A 21,417-nucleotide genomic window follows, 5' to 3' on the forward strand; every position below is an offset into this window, starting at 1 on the left:
GCTGGCAGCCTGGATTGGGAAAAATCCCGTAAATCCCCCAGATTTCCTACCTGCCAGGGAGGTCCATTTTGGGTCCTGGCGCTGCCCAATTTCCGGTGCCGCTCCGCCCATGCCTGGGCACAGAAAATTGGGTAGAGCGGCACCAGAAGTTGCTTCTACATGCGTAGAAGTGACTTCCGGTGCCGGCGGCATATGATTTCCGGTGCCCATACATGGGTAGCGCGGCACCGGAAGTTGCTTCTACGCATGTCCGGACATGCATAGAAGCGACTTCTGGTGCTGCGCTGCTGCTGATCCCACATTTTTCAACGGGATACTTGGCTGGTGTGTGATTTCCATTCACATCCTGGGGCAAAGTTTGTAACCAGGAGCAGCTACTTCTGGTTTGGCGGAGTTTGTAACCCAAAGCGTTCATAACCCGAAGTGTTCGTAACCAGAGATACCACTGTATGTGTAAGTGGCCTTGAGATACATGTTCACCAGACAATTAATAAAGCAATGATAATAATAACAATGCTGATACATTTTGAAGATCATTTTAATAGTATCTTCTGTGCCTTTTTATACCCCAATAACAAAGTCTGGTGTAGATTTTGTTGTTGCTGCTGTGTTCATAGGTATTTCCCTGAAAGGTCCCCCCCCCCTTTAGTATACTTTAAAATATACACATACTGTATGTTTGGGACAAAATGTGGTTGAGATATAGAACCAGTGGATCAACAGGGGTGGAGTGATGTTGCGTGAGCAAAAAGCATGGCATCAGGATTGGTGATGCACACAGTCATTGAGTGAAGGCTCTCCATTCGGAAGTGTCATGGTACCCCAGCTACAACCTGGTCCATAGGAGGAAGGGGCTCCAGGCCAAACAGAGTGTTCCCCTCCCCTCCCCTCTCCTCTCCTCTCCTCTCCTTTCCCATGGAATTTTAACATGCACACAAACCAATCCCCAAAGGTGCAACAGAGTACAGATAATAAAGTAGGATAACTGTATATAAGGGTCTGGTGAGTTCTGTTTCAGTGTATCTGAAGAAGTGTGCATGCACATGAAAGCTCATACCAATGACAAACTTAGTTGGTCTCTAAGGTGCTACTGGAAGGATTTTTTTTATTTTGTTTCGACTACGTCAGACCAACACAGCTACCTACCTGTAACTAGGATAAATGTATTCTTCTTAGTTCTAACTAAATGGTTCCTAACAGTAAAAATCTTTTGTCCCAAGATCCTCCCTGATCTGACTGCCATTGCAAGTAGCTAGCTAGTTATTAGGCTTCTTATCTTCCAATCCACAAACGTTCCAAACATCAAAGAGGTACATTTTTCTTAATCCCGTACATAGAACTGGTCTGCTGGCATCAATCATTTCTCATTAATTTGTAACCCCTTTCTAAACAATTTATAAGACAGCAAAGGCTAGCAGCAGGATGCAAATTTCCCTCGTAATTTCCAACTATAAACTATATTTGTTATTTCTTTTTAACAGCCCAGTCCCTATAACTTGATTTTGTATCACTGGAGAACGTGTGTGTGTGTGTTTGTCTTTGTGTCTATTTTCAAGAGTTCTTCATTCCTGGACCATAAGATCTGACTCTGCTTTATGTGTTTGAATCCCCTAAATTCTTGTTTTATACGCTTTTATACTGCTGCTCTATTGGTTTTAAGTTGTACTTCTGTTTTCATGGTTTCATTTGTTTTTGATATTGTACACTGCCCAGAGAGTGGCAAAGGACTATTCAGTAGGTCCCAGCTCACTTGCCTCACCACCAGCCACTACTGTCAAACAGTCACGTGGCAAAGCTTCTGCCACTACGTTGGGCTCCCTGGGGCACCTGCCCATCTTATGCCTCATTATGAGGAAGAGAATCCTTCCTCAGAGAAAGCTATTCTGGGAAATGTAATGGAGAGAATACTTGTGCTGCTGCTTCATTCTGGCAACCACAAATTATATATAATGTTATGAAGGTTGTGCATCACCCCCAATCTCCAGAGTGCAGTAGCAGGATTCCAGGGGGTTCCAGGCACTCACCCAGGATTGTTGGGGAAATGGAGGCACAGCTGAAGTGCGTGTCTTTAAGAAATATGGTTTATTTTGCACATAGTTACACTGAAAGTCTTCAGTAGATGGGGTGCACAACATGATACCCCAGGTTTGTCTCTCATTGCCCCTCTCATAGCTTCAGCAAGCTTGGGTCCAAGCAGCAGTCCGTCATGGTATGCAACCTCCTCCAGCTAGTGGAGTCTCATACAGTGGTTCCGCTCCTTCCTCCTGGGCCGTGTTCAGAAAGTGGTGGTGGGGGGGTGAGTGTTCAGACCCCTGGGCTCTCACTTGGGGGGTGCCTCAGGGTTCTGTCCTCTCCCCCATGCTTTTTAACATCTATATGAAGCCGCTGGGAGAGATCATCAGGGGGTTTGGGCTGGGTGTTCATCAGTATGTGGATGACACCCAACTCTACCGTGTTTCTCATATTATAAGACATGTCTTATATTTATTTTTTCCTCAAAAAAACACACTATGGCTTATTTTCAAGGGATGTCTTATTTTTTTCCTCCTCCTCCTGCCGCGGCCGGCATTGCTGCTGCGCCTATCTCTATGTCTTATTTTCGGGGTATGGCTTATATTCCTTGAATGCTTAAAAATCCTGCTATGGCTTATTTTATGGGTATGTCTTAAAATATGAGAAACAGGGTATCTCTCTTTTAAATCAGAACCAGTGAAGGCGGTGAAGGTCCTGTGTGAGTGTCTGGAGGTGGTTGGAGGATGGATGGTGGCTACCAGATTGAAGTTGAATCCTGACAAGACAGAAGTACTGTTCGTGGGGGAAAGGGGGCAGGCAGGTGGGTGTGGGGGGATTCCATGGTCCTGAATGGGATAACTGTGCCCCTGAAGGACCAGGTGCGCAGCCTGGGAGTCATTTTGGACTCACAGCTGTCCATGGAGGCACAGGTTAATTCTGTGTCCAGGGCGGCTGTCTACCAGCTCCATCTGGTACGCAGGCTGAGACCCTACCTGCCCGCAGACTGTATCACCAGAGTGGTGCATGCTCTGGTTATCTCCCGCTTGGACTACTGCAATGCGCTCTACGTGGGGCTACCTTTGAAGGTGACCCGGAAACTGCAATTAATCCAGAATACGGCAGCTAGACTGGTGACTGGGAGCGGCCGCCGAGACCACATTACACCGGTCCTAAGAGACCTACATTGGCTCCCGGTACGTTTCCGAGCACAATTCAAAGTGTTGGTGCTGACCTTTAAAGCCCTAAACGGCCTCGGTCCAGTATACCTGAAGGAGCGTCTCCACCCCCATTGCTCAGCCCGGACACTGAGATCCAGCGCCGAGGGCATTCTGGCGGTTCCCTCACTGCAAGAAGCAAAGCTACAGGGAACCAGGCAGAGGGCCTTCTCAGTAGTGGCGCCCGCCCTGTGGAACGCCCTTCCATTGGAGGTCAGGGAGATGAACAACTACCTGACATTTAGAAAACACCTGAAGGCAGTCCTGTTTAGGGAAGTTTTTAATCTGTAATATTTTAATGTATTTGTTTTTGTATTTGTTGGAAGCTGCCCAGAGTGGCGGGGAAAACCCAGCCAGATGGGTAGGGTATAAATAAATAAATAAATAAATAAATAAATAAATAAATAAATAATAATAGTGCCAAAATGGTTCTTCCTACTTCCTCCTCCTCATTCCCAGAACACTTTTTGATGACACAGGACACATTTTCCTGGAACAGCACTCCCTACCCTCATTGCAGCAACCTGCCAATTATCCTGACTCTGTCCACTCCTCAGAGCTGGGGCAGGGCAGGGGAGGGGAGGGGAGGGCAATTCTTTTGCATTGCCAATGGCCCTTAATGGCTCAGTACAGTGGAACCACAGTTGTCAAAGGCTTCGGAAGTCAAACATTTCGGCTTTCGAACGCCGACAACCCAGAAGTGAATGCTTCCGTTTTCGAATGTGCCTTGGAAGTTGAACAGCTTCCGAGGCGCCTTTCTCAATTTTTCCCCAATGGATTTTGCTGACTGGCAATTGCGCCTCGGTTGTTGAATGTCTTCCAGAATGGATTACGTTCGACGACCAAGGTTCCACTGTACTTGGTTCCCAATTATTCCTTAATGGCTCAGCACTTAGCTGACCTTGTCAGGCTCATTGCCGGATTTACGTATAAGCTAAACAAGCTATAGCTTAGGGTCACAATCTCTTGGGGCCCCCCAAAAAAATTAAAGGGAAAAAATGGGTGTACATTTCCAAAATATAACCGTGTTTCTCATATTATAAGACATGTCTTATATTTATTTTTTCCTCAAAAAAACACACTATGGCTTATTTTCAAGGGATGTCTTATTTTTTTTCCTCCTCCTCCTGCTGCGGCCGGCATTGCTGCTGTGCCTATCACTATGTCTTATTTTCGGGGTATGGCTTATATTCCTTGAATGCTTAAAAATCCTGCTATGGCTTATTTTATGGGTATGTCTTAAAATATGAGAAACAGGGAAGATAAAAAACAAATAAAATAAAACCAATGTGATAAAATATTTTGTTATGTGCAAATGGCTTTAGATATCTACAGTGGTACCTCTGGTTACGAACGCTTCTGGTTATGAACTCCACAATCCCGGAAGTAGCTGCTCCTGGTTTCAAACTTTGCCCCAGGATGCGAACGGAAATTGCACGCTGGAGGCATGCGTGCAGCGGGAATCCCCATTAGCAAAAGTGCATGTCAGGATAAGTGCACGGTTTCAGCTTAAGAATGGACCTCCAGAACAAATTAAGTTCATAACCAGAGGTATCACTGTATTAAAGGTACCCCTGACCATCAGGTCCAGTTGTGTCCAACTCTGGGGTTGTGGTGCTCATCTCGCTCTATAGGCCGAGGGAGCCAGCGTTTGTCCGCAGACAGCTTCCGGGTCATGTGGCCAGCATGACAAAGCTGCTTCTGGCGAACCAGAACAGTGCACGGAAACGCTGTTTACCTTCCCGCTGGAGCGGTCCTTATTTATCTACTTGCACTTTGATGTGCTTTCGAACTGCTAGGTGGGCAGGAGCTGGGACCGAGCAACAGGAGCTCACCCCATTGCAGGGATTCGAACCGCCGACCTTCTGATCAGCAAGCCCTAGACTCTGTGGTTTAACCCACAGCGCCACCTGGGTCCCTTACCACTGTATTAGGTCCATAAATTACCATATAGCATATATTCAACACAAAAAAAAACAACAGTGACAATTTGTTGCTGATGAAGGACAGCTGGACATATAAAGGGCCCCATGACCTTCAGTAGCTTAGGGCCTCATCAAACCTAAATCCGACCCTGGTCAGGCTGGGTTGCATAAACTAACCCAGGAAATTATTCTATGGCCCAGTTCCTCAGCTTGTATTTTCCCTACATATCCCAAATATCTAAATGCTGGATGTGAGGGACAGGGGATATCCCCTCCGGCCACTGTGACACTACCTTTTATTAATTTCTACCATTCACTAACAGTCTATGGCAGTAACAGATCTATGGCAATAACGTTTAACAGATTTGCAAAGAGAATTTCTAGTCACCGTGGCAAAGTGGTGGTGGTGCAGACACTCTTCCAGTCATCTCGCCCAGAATACCTCAGCCTGGGAAGGAATTGGGCAGAGAGATCACCTGGGCTGCTGCGCTGTTCCTCAGCAAGCAGAGCCAGGCTGCACATGAGGTGGGATGAGGTGGCCGCCCTTAGTGGCACCCCCCCCCCAGCTATGCGCTGAGTCGCCCCAGCCCCTAGGGCAAGAGAGGGACCAGCAACAAAGCTCTGCAGAATGGGTCCCCTCCTGTCCAGTCAGTGAGAGGGGAAGCAAGCACAAAGCCTTGCTGCTGGGTGGCAGAAGGGACCATCACAGATGATCCCAGCTGGAGAGATTTCAAACGGGCTTCTGAAGCCCTTAGAGAATTTGCCACCCTCTACATCACAGGGGCGGCAGCAAAGCATTTCGACTCAGGCGCCTAAACGCCTTGGGCCGCCCCCTGTCAACAAGGCATTTTATTCTCTATGCTCCTCTGTGCCTAATTTTATTCAATAATGCTTCCCACCAATTTACCCTGGACAGATGCTACACTAACAAGCCTGTCATTCTGTGGCTCCCACCTGGAAGACTACTTTCTAAATTGACAGTATGTTGCCTAATTTCTAATCACTGAGTAAGGAGTCCCACTTTAGTGACGAGTTGAATATTTTTGTCAGGTGATTAGTACGTTCATATCTGAATTCTTAAAATTAAAAACAATAAACTTCCCAGAAGTATTTGGTTATTCATTCCATCTCTTTTCACCTTTGTTTGACTCAGGTTTACAGGGACTCTGCCTTTTAAAAAGTGGTTCAGGCATGCAGAAAAGTCCAACACAAATAATTCTGGTTCCCTGACAAGGAAATACTTTAGAAGTATTGCTTCTATTGATGATGATTAATTTTAGAATTTATACCCAACTACTTCAGCCAAGGGACGAGGGTGGCGCTGTGGTGTAAACCACTGAGCCTTGGGCTTGCCGATCAGAAGGTCGGCGGTTCGAATCCCCACAACGGGGTGAGCTCCTGTTGCTTGGTCCCTGCTCCTGCCCACCTAGCAGTTTGAAAGCATGTCAAAGGGCAAGTAGATAAATAGGGACCACTGTGGCGGGAAGGTGAACGGCGTTTCCGTGTGCTGCTTTGTTTTAGCCATAAGCGGCTTAGTCATGCTGGCTACATGACCCGGAAAAACTGTCTGTGGACAAACGCCAGCTCCCTCGGCCAGTAAAGCGAGATGAGTGCCACAACTCCAGAGTCGTTCGCAACTGGACTTAACTGTCAGGGGTCCTTTACCTTTACCTTTTTACTTCAGCCAATAAGGCTTACAGACGCTAATTAGATTAGATTGGCAGAATGACAGTTCCCCACATGAAAGGGGAGGCACATTTTGCGCGGTCGCATGCAGCCCCCTGGGATCCCTGGTGTAGCCCTGGAAGTTCGGAGGCCGGCACCTCCTTCCCGGGCTGGATAGTGGTGATCTCCGCCCCCTCACAGTTACCTGTCCAATCCAGCTCGGGCAGGCGTTGCCGGGGGGATTGGCCAGGTAGGAGGAGGTAACCTTACCTTGAACACTGCTGAAGCAGAGTCATTCCTGGGAAGCAGTCAACAGTGGTACCTCGGGTTAAGAACTTAATTCGTTCTGGAGGTTCATTCTTAACCTGAAACTGTTCTTAACCTGAGGTACCACTTTAGTTAATGGGGGCCTCCCATTGCTGCTGCTGCGCCGCTGTGCGATTTCTGTTCTCATTCTGAAGCAAAGTTCTTAACCCGAGGTACTATTTCTGGGTTAGCAGAGTCTGTAACCTGAAACATCTGTAACCTGAAGCGTCTGTAACCCAAGGTACCACTGTACACTTTAGTGGTGTTTGTGGTGTTATAAGAATTTTGAGGTCACACATATATAATAAATGTTCATAAATGTACCACGTCGCAAACAGTACAGGAAGACAGGCCTCAAAACCATTTTGACTCTCCCAAACTGACCAGAATTAAAGTGATATCCATCTTGTTGTAGGAATTTCCCCCACCCCACTGAATCACACACACACACACACACACATTTCCACATGACTAGCAACTTGGGAGCCATAATCCTGTCAGCCGGAGGCTCTGCCAACTGGACATTTCCCCATCAATGGTGTCAGACTGCTAGCCATCTCATTCACAATGGAAGACACCTCCAAACAAAAGACTCTTATGAAAATGTTAATTTCTCTTTGTGTTTAGGAATTCACACCTGGGAGGGGTGAGAGGAGGACTAGGAGGTGTCAAAAGTGCTCAGATTTCTACCTTGAACCCTCCTTTTTTGTGAGGTATTGATTACATAGCTGTGATGTAGGAATGATGTATTGGGGGTGTTTCTTGGTGATGGGAAAACTGATAAAAGCGGAGGTTCTCTTTTGTTCTGGGTTCCTTGTTCTCCTGTATGAGGGGAAGGTCCCTGTTGCAACAGCAAAAATAAAGGATTTGCTTCTCAAAATTCTCTGGTTGGCCTCTGTTACATATTCTCCAACCGATGGAGAACCCAATAAGGCTCTTGTGTACCCCATAAGGGAACAAGGGCAGATTTTTGCTTTTAACAGAGTGATCTTAAACTAATATAATACTATTATGCAATTAAGTGTCCTTTCTGCAGCTGAACAAGTTCATTGAACTTGAACAACAAGCAAAGCAGACGTATTTTACTTTATTTTTAAAATATATTACAAACTCATCAAGGGAGAGAAATATGCTATAAAGATGATCAAAGGAAAACCTAGATTCTTAAAAGGAAATGGAAATGGCTGCTAATCAGCGACATGCTTCTGCCCTCAAATTAGCATACTTTCAAAATGCAGGTAGCAGGGTGTTTCTAGATAAAGGAAATCTTTGGAAAATGTGACGGATGGCTGATAAAACGGATCTGCAGAATATACTCATGCCCATTGCTCCTTTTAATGGTACATATTTTAGACTAAATAAGTCTGGAGAACAAGATAGGGCTCCTTTTGATCACTGGAAAATATTATCATAACTCATGCAAAATGCAAGACATAAGCACTCAGGTAATGTATGCTAGGAAAGAATGTGCTTTCATTAAAGAGAGCACTCCTGTGGATCCACTTCCAAGACACTTCAAACACACACACACACCCCTCCTAAATAACTTTAGGCAGCCTTCAGAAAACCATATCAAAGAACTCCTAAAAGGTTCAAAGGAACTTTGCTTATGCATTTTAGGGTGGCTGAGCTGAACCGAAACACTTCATTGATCTAAGATGCAGCCAAAGATAATATAAAAAATGTCATTTTAAAGATCCTTGATGTTAAGGAAATGAATGGATAAGCTGAATTCATTTCAGTCTTAACAAACAATGACTTTTGAGAAATCTGCCTGGCATGAACATAGACTACAAACAAGAAAAATGGGCAGGTGTGGCTTGATTTATTCTGTTCCTGACAAAGCTGTTTCTCTTTTGTTACTTCTTAAATGTAAAAAGCTAGACTTCTGCCGTGAGTACCAAACAGATATGACATGGGAGAATGGTGGTAATTCAATATATTTAGGAACTTGCCTTTAAAAACTAAGAATATGCAGGTGAGGTGGGAAAGCCAGCTCTTTACTGGAGAAATGTTGTGTGGTGGAGGAGGTTTAACTTTTTCTGCCTGCTGTTTCCCTGTTTCCCTATCTAAACTTCCCTGATGTTACGTATAATTGGTTGAATTGACATTTACTGGCTAATTGTGTACTGGTGAAAAGGTTTTAACATGGGGATTTCCATGGGGATATATTAAAAGCAAACCGAGCTGTCTCTGAGCTTTAATTTGTTGATAATCCACTACTGTTGTTTTCTGCTAGCAAACACTTGTGTGTTGTAACCTTAGATCAGGTGACAAAGGCATTGAGCTGCAAATTTGCCATCTTGGAAGGGTGGTGGCTGGAGTTCTTTGGTCTCAAGACTCTGTGGTGTTAAGAAAAGCTATCTAGGAAAACAGCTCCAGGCAAAATGGATGCTCTTGGTTTGTTTGGGTTATTTCACATTTTCTATGATGCTGAGCCTGTGCTGGACAGGACAAAATATTGTATGGATATTTTTTTATGTATCTTTGATGTTTTTGTTGTGTTTTAAAGAAAGTTCTGCAAGTAAAATTTTGAATAATAAGTTATGGGTCTGGACAATTATTCATTCCAAAAGGAACAGGTTTTTTTAATGCACCCACTCACTTCAAACTATGCAATATTATTCAAACTATGCAATATTAATATTTGCAATACCTGAAACTACTAATAGGAGGAAGGGGATTCTGGTGCCTCCCAGTGTTAGAAACTCGGATAAATAAGCTAATTGACCAGTGGCACCTTAAACATAGGTTATGTTTGCAACAATGGAATGTCTAAGTGTCATTTTCTCACTGATAACATTTATTACTATTATTATTGGAATTAGAATTATAGAATCTTAGAGTTGGAAGGAACCCCAAGGATCATCTAGTCCAACCCCCTGTGATGCAGGAATCTCAGCTAAAGCATCCGTGACAGATGGCATCCAACCTCTGTTTAAAAACCTCCAAGGAAGGAGAGTCCACCACCTCTCGTGGGAGTCTGTTCCACGGCTGAACAGCTCTTACTGTCAGAAAGTTTTTCCGAATGTTTAGTCGGAATCTCCTTTCTTGCAACTTGAAGCCATTGGTTTGAGTCCTACCCTCCAGAACAGGAGAAAACAAGCTTGCTTCCTCCTCCATGTGACAGCCCTTAAGATATTTGAAGATGGCTATCATATCTCCTCACAGTCTCCTCTTTTCCAGGCTAATCATACTCTGCTCCTTCAAGCGCTCCTCGTAAGGCTTAGTTTCCAGATCCTTTTTCATCTTGGTTGCCTTCCTTGGCACATGTTCTAGCTTCTCAATCTCCTTCTTAATTTGCTGTGCCCAGAATTGGCTACAGTATTCCAAGTGTGGTCTGACTAAGTGGTACTATTACTTCCCTTGATCTGGACACTATACTTCTGTTGATGCAGCCTAGAATAGCATTCACTTTTTTTGCTGCTGCATCACACCATTGACTCACATTAAGCTTGTGGACCAACAAGACCCCTAGATCCTTTTCCCTGGTACTGCTACTAAGCCAGGTGTCCCCCATCCTATATTTGTGCATCTGGTTCTTCCTGTCTAAGTGCAGAACTTTACATTTGTCCCTACTGAAATTCATTTTGTTAGCTTGCGGGCAGTTCTCCAATTATTCATATCATTTCTATACTGCATAATATTTTAAAGAAAACATCTAAAAGATCTCCTCACCTGCATGACCACCCACTACCAGTTGAATGCTTCCTAGCTACTGTAATTGTGAAAAGCAGGTTACACATTTAGGATTCCAGGTGTGGGAGGGTTTCCTTTTGTACACCCTACTCAAGTTTTGCTGCGAATTCAAGCTGTAGGAGAGCTGCAACAAAGCACTCCACTGGCTTCCCATCCCACACAAATGGTCCAAGGGTAAAGTCCTGTATTCTGATGCAACACTGTTCTCGTTGTTGGGGGAGAAAGAAGAGACTGTCTCCTCCAGAGCAAACGTTGGAGACATCACTCACAGTTTCCAGAAGCTGGGGAAGAACAACAGTAAAGTATAATCCTGGCTGCATTATAGTTAATACCCCCATTATTATTGCTGGAAGGGAAATTTCTATTTATTAATACCGGCCTAGCTGGAGATGAGAGCAAAAATTAAGGTGAATGTTTCCTGCTGAGTAACTCTCTTCACCTGTTGCTATCTTTAAAGCCCCCAGCTGTTTATTCAGAACCATTAAATTAACCTTCGGGTTCCTCAAGATGAGTCAGCTTAAGGAAAAGTTGATGCTTCCTCTTTGGCATTGATCTAACTTGCCTCATCTCAGCCCTCCTCACAAACTAATCAATTGACATGTAGGCATGGTTCTTGTGATTCTTCCGTAAAAGAGAAGGACCTGGCCATCTTTTAAAATCAATCTTTTTAAAACACAACAACTGCGTATGCCAGCCTATAGATAAATATAGATATAGATTATGCATTTTCTTAAGGCAAAGTAGGGGGCTCAGTTTCAAAAGCGTCCTCTTGGTTAAATACATTTAATTGCTTCAGTCCTGCAAAATTTATGTGAAGAATTTAAATTAGAAAGTTGCTGAGTTGGGCTTCTGGTTGAATGTAGCTTTTTTGGTGTTTTACACTATTTGCCTATTGACTTCCTTCACTCCCTGATTGACAGCATAATCCTATGCGCCTTTACCCAGTATTATTATTATTATTAATTAATTAATTAAATTGTTATACCACCCTTCATCCAAAGATCACAGGGCAGTTTACAATATAAAAACACAAAAATATATAGCATAATAGCAAACAAAACTGTTAATTTTTTATACCCTGCTTTTCCTCAAAGGAGCACAAAGAAGAATACATGGCTCCCCCCTTTCCAATTTTATCCTCATAACAACCCGGTGACGTTACATGCAAGAAATTGTGACTGGTCCAAGGTCGTCCAGTGAGCTTCATGACTGGGATTTTAAATATGAATTTCCTCAGTTCTCCTATGACACCCCAGTATAGTCATGTCAAGGCTTACTCTCAAGGACCTCCCAGCCTTAGGTCACAAGCCTGGGCACACCTACCTGAGATTAAATCCCATTAAATGTGTTGGGATTTACTTCTGAGGTAATATGCGTAGGACTGAGTAGCACAAGATGTGAGAGCTAGAGGTCTGGAGATACTACATGACACATTTGGGCCTACTGACATTTCCTTGTAACCTCAAGAGGTGACGGGGGTGGACTTTGGTAATATTTTGTAAAAGAGCACCCTGTGCAAGGCCAAAATTTGGTTCCTCCACAAATGGATCTTCTCAATTATGGATCTTCTCAATGCTGTGCCTCCTCGGCTTGACACCCTGTGCAGGACAAGAGCTCACACTGCCCTAAATCCGGCTCTGGAGGTGACCTCAGATCCCCTGTCTTGTAGGTGCAGCAGAGTTGCTGGAGGAAGTGAGGTAGAAGAAGAAGAAGAAGAGTTTGGATTTGATATCCCGCTTTATCACTACCCGAAGGAGTCTCAAAGCGGCTAACAATCTCCTTTCCCCTCCTCCCCCACAACAGACACCCTGTGAGGTGGGTGGGGCTGAGAGACTTCAGAGAAGTGTGACTAGCCCAAGGTCACCCAGCAGCTGCATGTGGAGGAGCGGAGACTCGAACCCGGCTTACCAGATTACGAGTCTGCCGCTCTTAACCACTACACTACACCACACTGGCTCTCTGGTCACACAAATATCATCGGAAGTTTAATGTGAACCAATATTTTGACAACTAGCAAATATGTTGAGAATCTGCAATCACCGTATTTGCAGAAGAGGGTTTTTTGTAAGTAAATTTAGTTGTCTTCAATGCATTGTTTATGTATGAAAGGAGTTGTGTGTTAAAACTTCTCTCAGTGCACTAAGCTGGGTCCTTCTCCTTATCTTACAATATGAAGTTTCATGCATGCTGATGGAGTTTTCAAACTCTTGGTGATAATAATTATTTTCCTTTATTGTTAGCACAGTTACCGTGTTTCTCATATTATAAGACATGTCTTATATTTATTTTTTCCTCAAAAAAAACCACTATGGCTTATTTTCAAGGGATGTCTTATTTTTTTCCTCCTCCTCCTGCCACGGCTGGCATTGCTGCTGCGCCTATCACTATGTCTTATTTTCGGGGTATGGCTTATATTCCTTGAATGCTTAAAATCCTGCTATGGCTTATTTTATGGGTATGTCTTAAAATATGAGAAACAGGGTACTCTGGGGAAATTCTGTAACAATATGTTATTAATCAACAATGATGATTTGGCCATTTGTTTTAATACTCCATGTCTGAGGCTATGTTTTGGAAATATGCTAAAACAAAATTGCAGGAGCAGGTAAAAAAATGACACCATGTGGATGACACCATCACCCGTCTTTTGACAAAACATCTCCTGTTCTGTTTCCTTTCAGATAAACAGAAATTAACTTCAAATCATCATTGCTCCCCTTAAGTTTACATCACACATTCAGTAATGGGAACTAAACTGTGAAGTTTCAATGTGAAAATTAAATTCTGGCACCTTGGAGAATTAACATCTCAGTGAAATCCCAAAGCTGCAGCTAAATTATAAGAAAACAAAACAGGAAATTCATGTCAGCGCATTGCGTGTTCAGACCCAGAAACCTCCCCACTAAATAAATTCACACATGACTCAAATTTTGGTTTGGTTTTTGGCAGAATTTAAGCCACAACTTTATTGATTACAGAAAGTGAGTGGTTGCATAGGCTCTGGTTCGACTAGCTCCCTGCACCCTTGCAGGTAGCGCTGATTCAGAGCACCAGCATAGGTGAGCCAAGGATAAACAGGGTAAACAGAAAGCTGGGAACAGGCTATGTCCACCACCCAGATATCCCCCTGGACTCATATGGGTTGACCAAACCATTTGAGTCCCTGGATTCCTTTAACAGAATACCCTTCACATAGGGATGGCGAGAGCGTTCTCCCATCTTACCCCCATAGCAAGGTCAGGGCTATGAGTCTCCTAGGCTGGAATTTAGCTTGGTATGCAGTTTCCTCCTTAGTCGCAGTAGAGACACATGCCTGTGTGCCTGCTGGCAACATTTCTGGGCTTTCATTCTGATCGGCCATGACTGGTCAGGTAAGTGTCAAATTGGATTTCCGCTGCGCTGAACACCTTGCCCACATTTCACAAAACTCTTTTCCGGCACTTTCACCAGAAAGCAGGGCAGCGGGGAGAGTCTGTGAAATATTCACAGGGGCTTAACTATTCTTGCTTTTTCACCTTTTGAAAACTTTACGAGGTTGGCTGAGTGATTTGTGTTCTTGCTTTACCTTTATGTATTTGCACTGCACTCCGACCCTCCTCTGCCTTGTGCACTCCCTGAAATGACTCTGAGAGGAGTCCTTCCATGGGCATTCTATTAAATACGGTGGGCCTGGTGGCTGCTCGAAGAGTACAATGGTACCTCGGTTTACAAACACAATTGGTTCCGGAAGTCTGTACTTAACCTGAAGCGTACTTAACCTGAAGCGAACTTTCCCATTGAAAGTAATGGAAAGTGGATTAATCCATTCCAGACGGGTCCGCGGAGTACTTAAACTGAAAATACTCAAACCGAGGCGTACTTAAACCGAGGTATGACTGTATTGGAGAGCATGGGGGATTTATTTATTTATTTATTTATTTATTTATTTATTTATTTATTTAGTGTATAAGCTTTTACCTTTAAAACAACAGCAGGGCTCTCCCACAGGCAGCCTTCAAACTTGTGTTGTTGTTTTTTTGGAAATAATTTTTATTTGATTTTACAAATTACAACAATAGCAAATACATACTCAAATTTAGCGATTCCTATGAATTTCCCCCTCTCCATGGGTCCTATTGTCTACATTTTCAACTGCATATTATTTCATCATCCATATTTTCCCTATTGTCCAATGTATTTGTGACATTGCAAGTGCTATTAAAATCATGCTAATGTTTTCATTTGCTTACAGTGCTCTCTTAAATACATTATACAGTCATACCTCGGTTTAAGTACGCTTCGGTAATGAAGGATTCCACCCAAGGCCATAACTGCCCAAGGCAGACAGATGCCAACAATGGGAACTGAAGGGGTCTGAGTAGATGGGAAAGGAGGTTATGGGACTCATAGGAGATAGAGTTTGGGGCATCAAATTCAGTTTGGCTTGGAAACAAAACAAGCCACGTCCTACTTTTACAGAGGGAGAAAGGAGAGACTCGTGCTTCACTAATTCCTGATGGCTCCTAAAAGAGACACCCTGGAAGTTATTCCCAGCCACCGTCCCTTTCCTGCCATCTTCCCTTCTGTGCTATCCCCCAAATTGTGACTATCACACACATCCCCAAACAATACACGCCATTCCTATTTAAAAACAACATCCATCATTTAATTGGCCTGCCCTGTATGATTTATTGTATATTGGAAATTGATTTATATGTTGACTGTGCTCTCAGCCTTTTGTTTAGCTGCTGACAACCATGGAAAAAGCAGATGATCTAATGTTTTCCTATGAGATAATGAATCATCAGAATGGGGGAGAGAGGGAAAAAAACTCTTAATGAACATAAATTAAGATGAAGCCATAACATCTCTGGTTCATTGCTTTGTTAATTAGATTATTAGGCTGCAAACTGGTTTTTTTTAAAAAATGTGTTTGCTAGAAATGGAAACTTAACCTATCCATGCCCACTGTATTCATGAGTGTTTAGTTGCGTGGAGAGCATGGTGGAAAGGGGAGAAGCCAGCAGCAATTCCTTTGAAGATCTTCAGCAGAATTTCCTGCACAAAACATTATGCAAAACTGTAAATAAACAAACAAACAAATCACTAAGCAAAAAGATTTATGAAACTAGTGAAGTTTTTCAGGCAGTTGTGTCACAGTCCTGTCCACAGGAAGTCATTGGACCATAGAGTTGGAGGAGTCTTGTAGGCCATCTATCCCAAATCTTTTCTTAGTGTAGGAAATCCAGAGCTAGAGCATTCTCATGAGATATCTGCCTCCCCCCTTTGCTTGAAGACCTCCTGCAAGGAAGACTCTACTTGGTTTCATAGTTAAGCTGCTCTTGCCATCAAAAAGTTTATCTGAATGTTCCACTGCAAGCTTTCCTCCTGGAACTTAAATGTGTTAGAAGTAGCTCTGCCCTCTTATTGTATCCTGTTTTCTGAAACGAAAATACGGGGAAGTCAGGAAAGAGAACAAATAGGAATTTCTATTCATCCTTCTTTTTGATAAAGGCGTAATTGCAAGATTCTATGACCTTTGGTTAAACTTGGACCATAACCTAGATACAAGTATGAGAAAATGGGTGTGAGATTTGGACCAGGACATAATGGAACTGGATTTAGGATAACTTCCGTTCTAATTTAATTGCAACAGAGCTAAAGGAGAACTATTTTAAAACTCTATTGATGGTACTTAATGCCTTATAAAATGAATTTAATATATATGCTAGGATTGGGTAAATGTTAGAGATGTGGATTAAAGAAAGCAGGTTACATACATATCTTTTGGAATTGTTCTCAAATGAAAATATTCTGGAAATCCAGACTAATATTTCTGATATTTTAGGATATCATATACCCTTGGAGCCTAAAATAGTTCTACTTAGTCATCTAAAAGATGTTATTCCTGAAAATTAGCAAGACATTGTGTTCAACCTTATAACTGCTGCTAATACTATAATTGCTAAACATTGAGAAGAAAGCATATATTCTGCTTTCTTTGTTTTTTTAATAAATATTTTTATTTTGCAATAACGTAGAAACAGACAAAAACAAAAGAAAAAGAAAAAGAAAAATGAACATACATAAAAAGAAAAGAAAATAAGTAGAAAAACATATATATACAGCATATATTTTTACAATTTGTCAAGCTATACTGATGCTCCGCCGAGCCTGTGACTTCCTTCCTTCTCTACAATGGTTTTATTTTGCATTTTCTATATTTCGCTTTCCTACATTTACCCCTGTCCCTATTACCTTTTACTCTCCTCATAGTTCTTACGGTCAGAGATGTTTATGTTGATGGTTGCCGGCATTATGTAAGACCTGTCAGTGTTTTCAAATCTTTATAATACTTTTTTACATATTCGATAAATTTACTCCAATCCACCCAAAACCTTTGATCTTTTTGATCTCTTATCCTTGCGGTCAATTTTGCCAATTCCATATATTCTATTAATTTCATTCTCCATTCATTGATTGTTAGAACGTCTATTGATTTCCATTTCTGCGCTAACTTCATTCTAGCTGCTGTGGTAGCATATAGAAATTTGATTTTTGATTTTTTTGTTTATCTCTTTTCCAACCATACCCAGTAAAAATGCTTCCGGTCTTTTGGGAAACATATATTGTAATATTCTTTTAAATTCATTGTAAATTTGTTCCCAAAATCCCTTAACTATATCACATAGCCACCACAGATGATAAAAGTCTCCTCCTACTTTTTTACACTCCCAACATCTTTTATCCCTCATTCTACATATTTTTGATAGTCTTACTGATGTTAAGTGACAGCAATACATCATTTTCATGATGTTTTCCTTTAGGACCGTGTAGGCAGTAAATTTCATATTTTGATTCCATAATTTGGACCACTAATCAAATTCTATATTGTGCCCCAGGTTGATTGCCCATTTTATCATAGCCTCTTTCACCACCTCATCTTTTGTATTCCACTCTAATAAAAGATCAAAAACATATATTCTACTTTCTTTGAATTTGGTCCATAACAACGATGGGGTAAGCTGACATTATAAAAGAACACATATAAACCAGCCTAACAAGTTTATGGGGAAATTGGTAGTTTAAAAAAATGTTTTGGTACAAGTTCAATGATAATGTCAAACCTTATTCTGCTTTCAACCTGCTGTAACAGTATTTCTTCATGTTCTTTACCTTTGGTTTATTTTGTTTAGGAAGGAAGGAAGGAAGGAAGGAAGGAAGGAAGGAAGGAAGGAAGGAAGGAAGGAAGGAAGGAAGGAAGGAAGGAAGGAATAGCTCTGCTCTCTGAGGCAGCAGACTTGATTGACTATTTTTGTTGCCATTCTCTGAACCCATTCCCATGCATCATTCTTAAATGTGGTGCGCAGCACTCTAGATGAGCTCTGACTACTGTGGAATAAATAGAAGTATTATTGCTTCTGACTCACCTTCAGGTTTTGATCAACTGCAGTCTCAAGATCCTTTTTCTCAGGAACTCATTTAGATGGTTCGTGCAAGTCAACTGCTTAGAGAACCACCGGGTAGCTTATTGGGAGACCAGGGCCAGTGAAGAAATTGCCACTAACCCCAAACTTACCTCATTTCATGTTTCTTTTCATGAGTGTTGAAAACTGCTTCCTGCTTTCAGCTAATGTTGTGGGCAACGTGTTTATCCTGTTGTTTTTCTGAGGCGGCTGGTTCCAGTGTCACTTTCCTGCTGTTTAATCGGATTGCTGTTGTGTCCAACATGATTTTGTCAATTACATCACAAACGGCTATCTGACAGGATGATGTTAAGGATCAACCTGAAATGGAAAACGGGGTGCCTCAGGGTTTGGTCCTGAGCCTGGTGTTGTTCTGCAGCATCATTCATGACTTGCGCAAAAGGAAATTGATCAGCTGTTTTGAAACTGCATTCAATGGGCTGCAATATAAGAAATAAGAAAAGCAATAATTAAAAAACCAATTAAAAACCATACAGCATCTAGCACAGCAGACTATCATTGCTACAAGATGCTGGGTGGGGTGGGGGATTATTAAGTGATCTGCCAAGACACACAGTAATTTTCAAATGGTCTGTGGGATTATTATTATTTTTTTAGAACCACTGATCTAGCTGTTTTGGTAGACTAAACATGAGTTAGAAGTGCAATGCAGTGGCATAAAAGACTAATGCAGTTCTAGGTTGCCTCAACAGAAGTATACGTCAGATCACAAGAAATAATAATGCCATTCTGTTTCCTTTGCTGACCTGGAGCACTTTGTCTAGTTCTTGATGCCACAGTTTAAGAGGGTATCAACAAACATAAACATTTCCAGAGGGTTTGATGAAGATGTTGAGGGGCCTAGAGGAGACCAGACCCCATGGGAAAATGTTGACACTCAGGTATATTTGGCCTGGAGGAGATAAAGAGAAGATATGATAGGCACCTTTATGTTTTTGAACAGCTGTCCCCTTTCTGTTTCTGCTGCTCAAGAAGTAGGATGCAAACCAATGGGTTTAGACTAAACTTTAGGAAGAACTTCCTTCAGCAGAACAAACTGCCTGAGAAAGTGGTAAATTCTCCTTTGTCACCAATTTTTAAGCGGAGACTAAGTGACCACCTATGAAGGATGCTACATTTATTTTTAAAATTTGTAAACCACTTAATTGTTGAAATTTGCTGCATTGGCAGGGGGTCGGACCACATACCTTTGAAATCACTCCCAGCTTTATTATGATTCTATGTTTATGAACCAAAGATACATGCTTTGCCACAATTAAAGCCCCATCTGCACTGTTCATTTAAAGTACCATCATACTACTTTAAACTGTCATGGCTCTCCCTGCAAGAATCCTGGAAACTGTGGTTTTTTAAAAGGGAACTGAGACTTGTTAGGAGACCGCTTCCTTTCCCAGAGCTACAATCCCCACAGCACTTAAACAATTAATCCCTATTCCCAGGCAACTCTGGGAATTGTAACTCTGTGAGATGAATAGGGGGCTCCAAACAACAACCCTTAACAAGCTTTAGCAAACCACAGTTCTCAGGGTTATTTGTGGGAAGACATGTTTTAAGTGGCAGGATGCTATGTTCAATGTACAGTGTAACAGAGGCTTGAGTGACACTGAAAAGAAGCAAGAGAGAAAAGGACAGAATTACAGTGTTTCATAAGGTGAAATTTTGTTACAGTATTGGGGTGAATTTGTCCAGTGGCATTAATTCTGTCACTTTTGAGGTAAATACTGACATTAGAAACTCTTCAGAGCAATTATAGAAGGGACGGCCAAGTCGGTGGGCTAAATGAATAAGGTCTAGTACCTCTCTCATCTTGAAGCTGTTTTGCTTCAGCACTCGATCTTAGCCAAAAGGCGAAGAAGCAATTGTATAGTACGTTAATAATACCATCGGTTATTAATAATCATATATGTATTAGGACAATAATATTATTTATATAGCCAAATGTAACTGGTTATATTTAGTGTACTATACTGTTTCTTTCTTAATGTATTTTTTGTGCATTCATGTGTTCTTTCATCACTTCATTTTCTGCAACTGAAATTATTTAAATAAAATATTAATTTAAAAAGAAGAAGCTGTTTTGCTTCAGTTACAACTCTTGGAGGCAAGATAAATTTGAGAGGAAGAGAATCAGAGCATCTACAGCCCCAAGAAAGGTCCTGTCCTGAGGTGTGTTTAAATTTTGGGAAATTCAGAATGACTGCCACCATACAAAATGGCCGCCTTCTTTACTGCTCACTGGGGGTTGCCATTATGGTAAGCAGGAGTAGAGTATATATTAGAGAAACACACACTTTTATAGAGTGGGTGGTGTGGGGTTTGGCCATTCTTTGGGGATACATTTGTATTGGGGGAGAGAAAGGGTTAATAGGTTGACCAATAAGAAAGCCCGGAGGAGGAGCCTACCTGATTTTGAGGCTCAGCCCAGAGGTTTTGACAGTTATTTCGGGTTGGTTCTTTTTTTCGGGGGGGGGGGGAGGTAGAGGAGTCAGAGTGAGTTAGAGACAGGGACAAGACTGAGAGGGAATAGAGTCACAGCATTTCGAATATATTTTAAAACTTGTTTGTGTTTGAAATAAACCTTACTCTTCATTGTTAACTCTACCTGGCTAGGACTCAGTAGTTCACTGGGGAGCCCTGGGTTTCCCCCCACAAAATTGGTGGCAGCAGAAGAATAAAGTAGTGGTGTACAGGTCAATAGTCTGTGAAACAACCGGGGGCTCTGTACGAACGCCACAGGGTGGGTCATTTCTTCTCATTTGACTTGAAACTTGCAGTATTGAAAGCCCCTCCAAAGAAAAGACAGTGGTTAATGTAGGTTTGTTAAATAATGTACAGTAGTACCTCGGTTTATGAACACAATTGGTTCCAGAAGTCTGTTCATAAACTGAAGTGTTCATAAACTGAAGCGAACTTTCCCATTGAAAGTAATGGAAAGTGGATTAATCTTCCAGACGGTCCGTGGAGTACTTAACCTGAAGCGAACTTTACGATTGAAAGTAATGGAAAGTGGATTAATCCATTCACAACGGGTCCGCGGAGTACTCAACCTGAAGCGTACTTAACCCGAAGCATGGGTGTAATTGGTTCCGGAAGTCTGTTCATAAGCTGAAGCATTCATAAACTGAAGCG

Source organism: Zootoca vivipara, chromosome 12, assembly GCF_965207765.1.
Source record: "Zootoca vivipara chromosome 12, rZooViv2.hap1.1, whole genome shotgun sequence".
In the NCBI taxonomy this organism is placed as follows: Eukaryota; Metazoa; Chordata; class Lepidosauria; order Squamata; family Lacertidae; genus Zootoca; species Zootoca vivipara.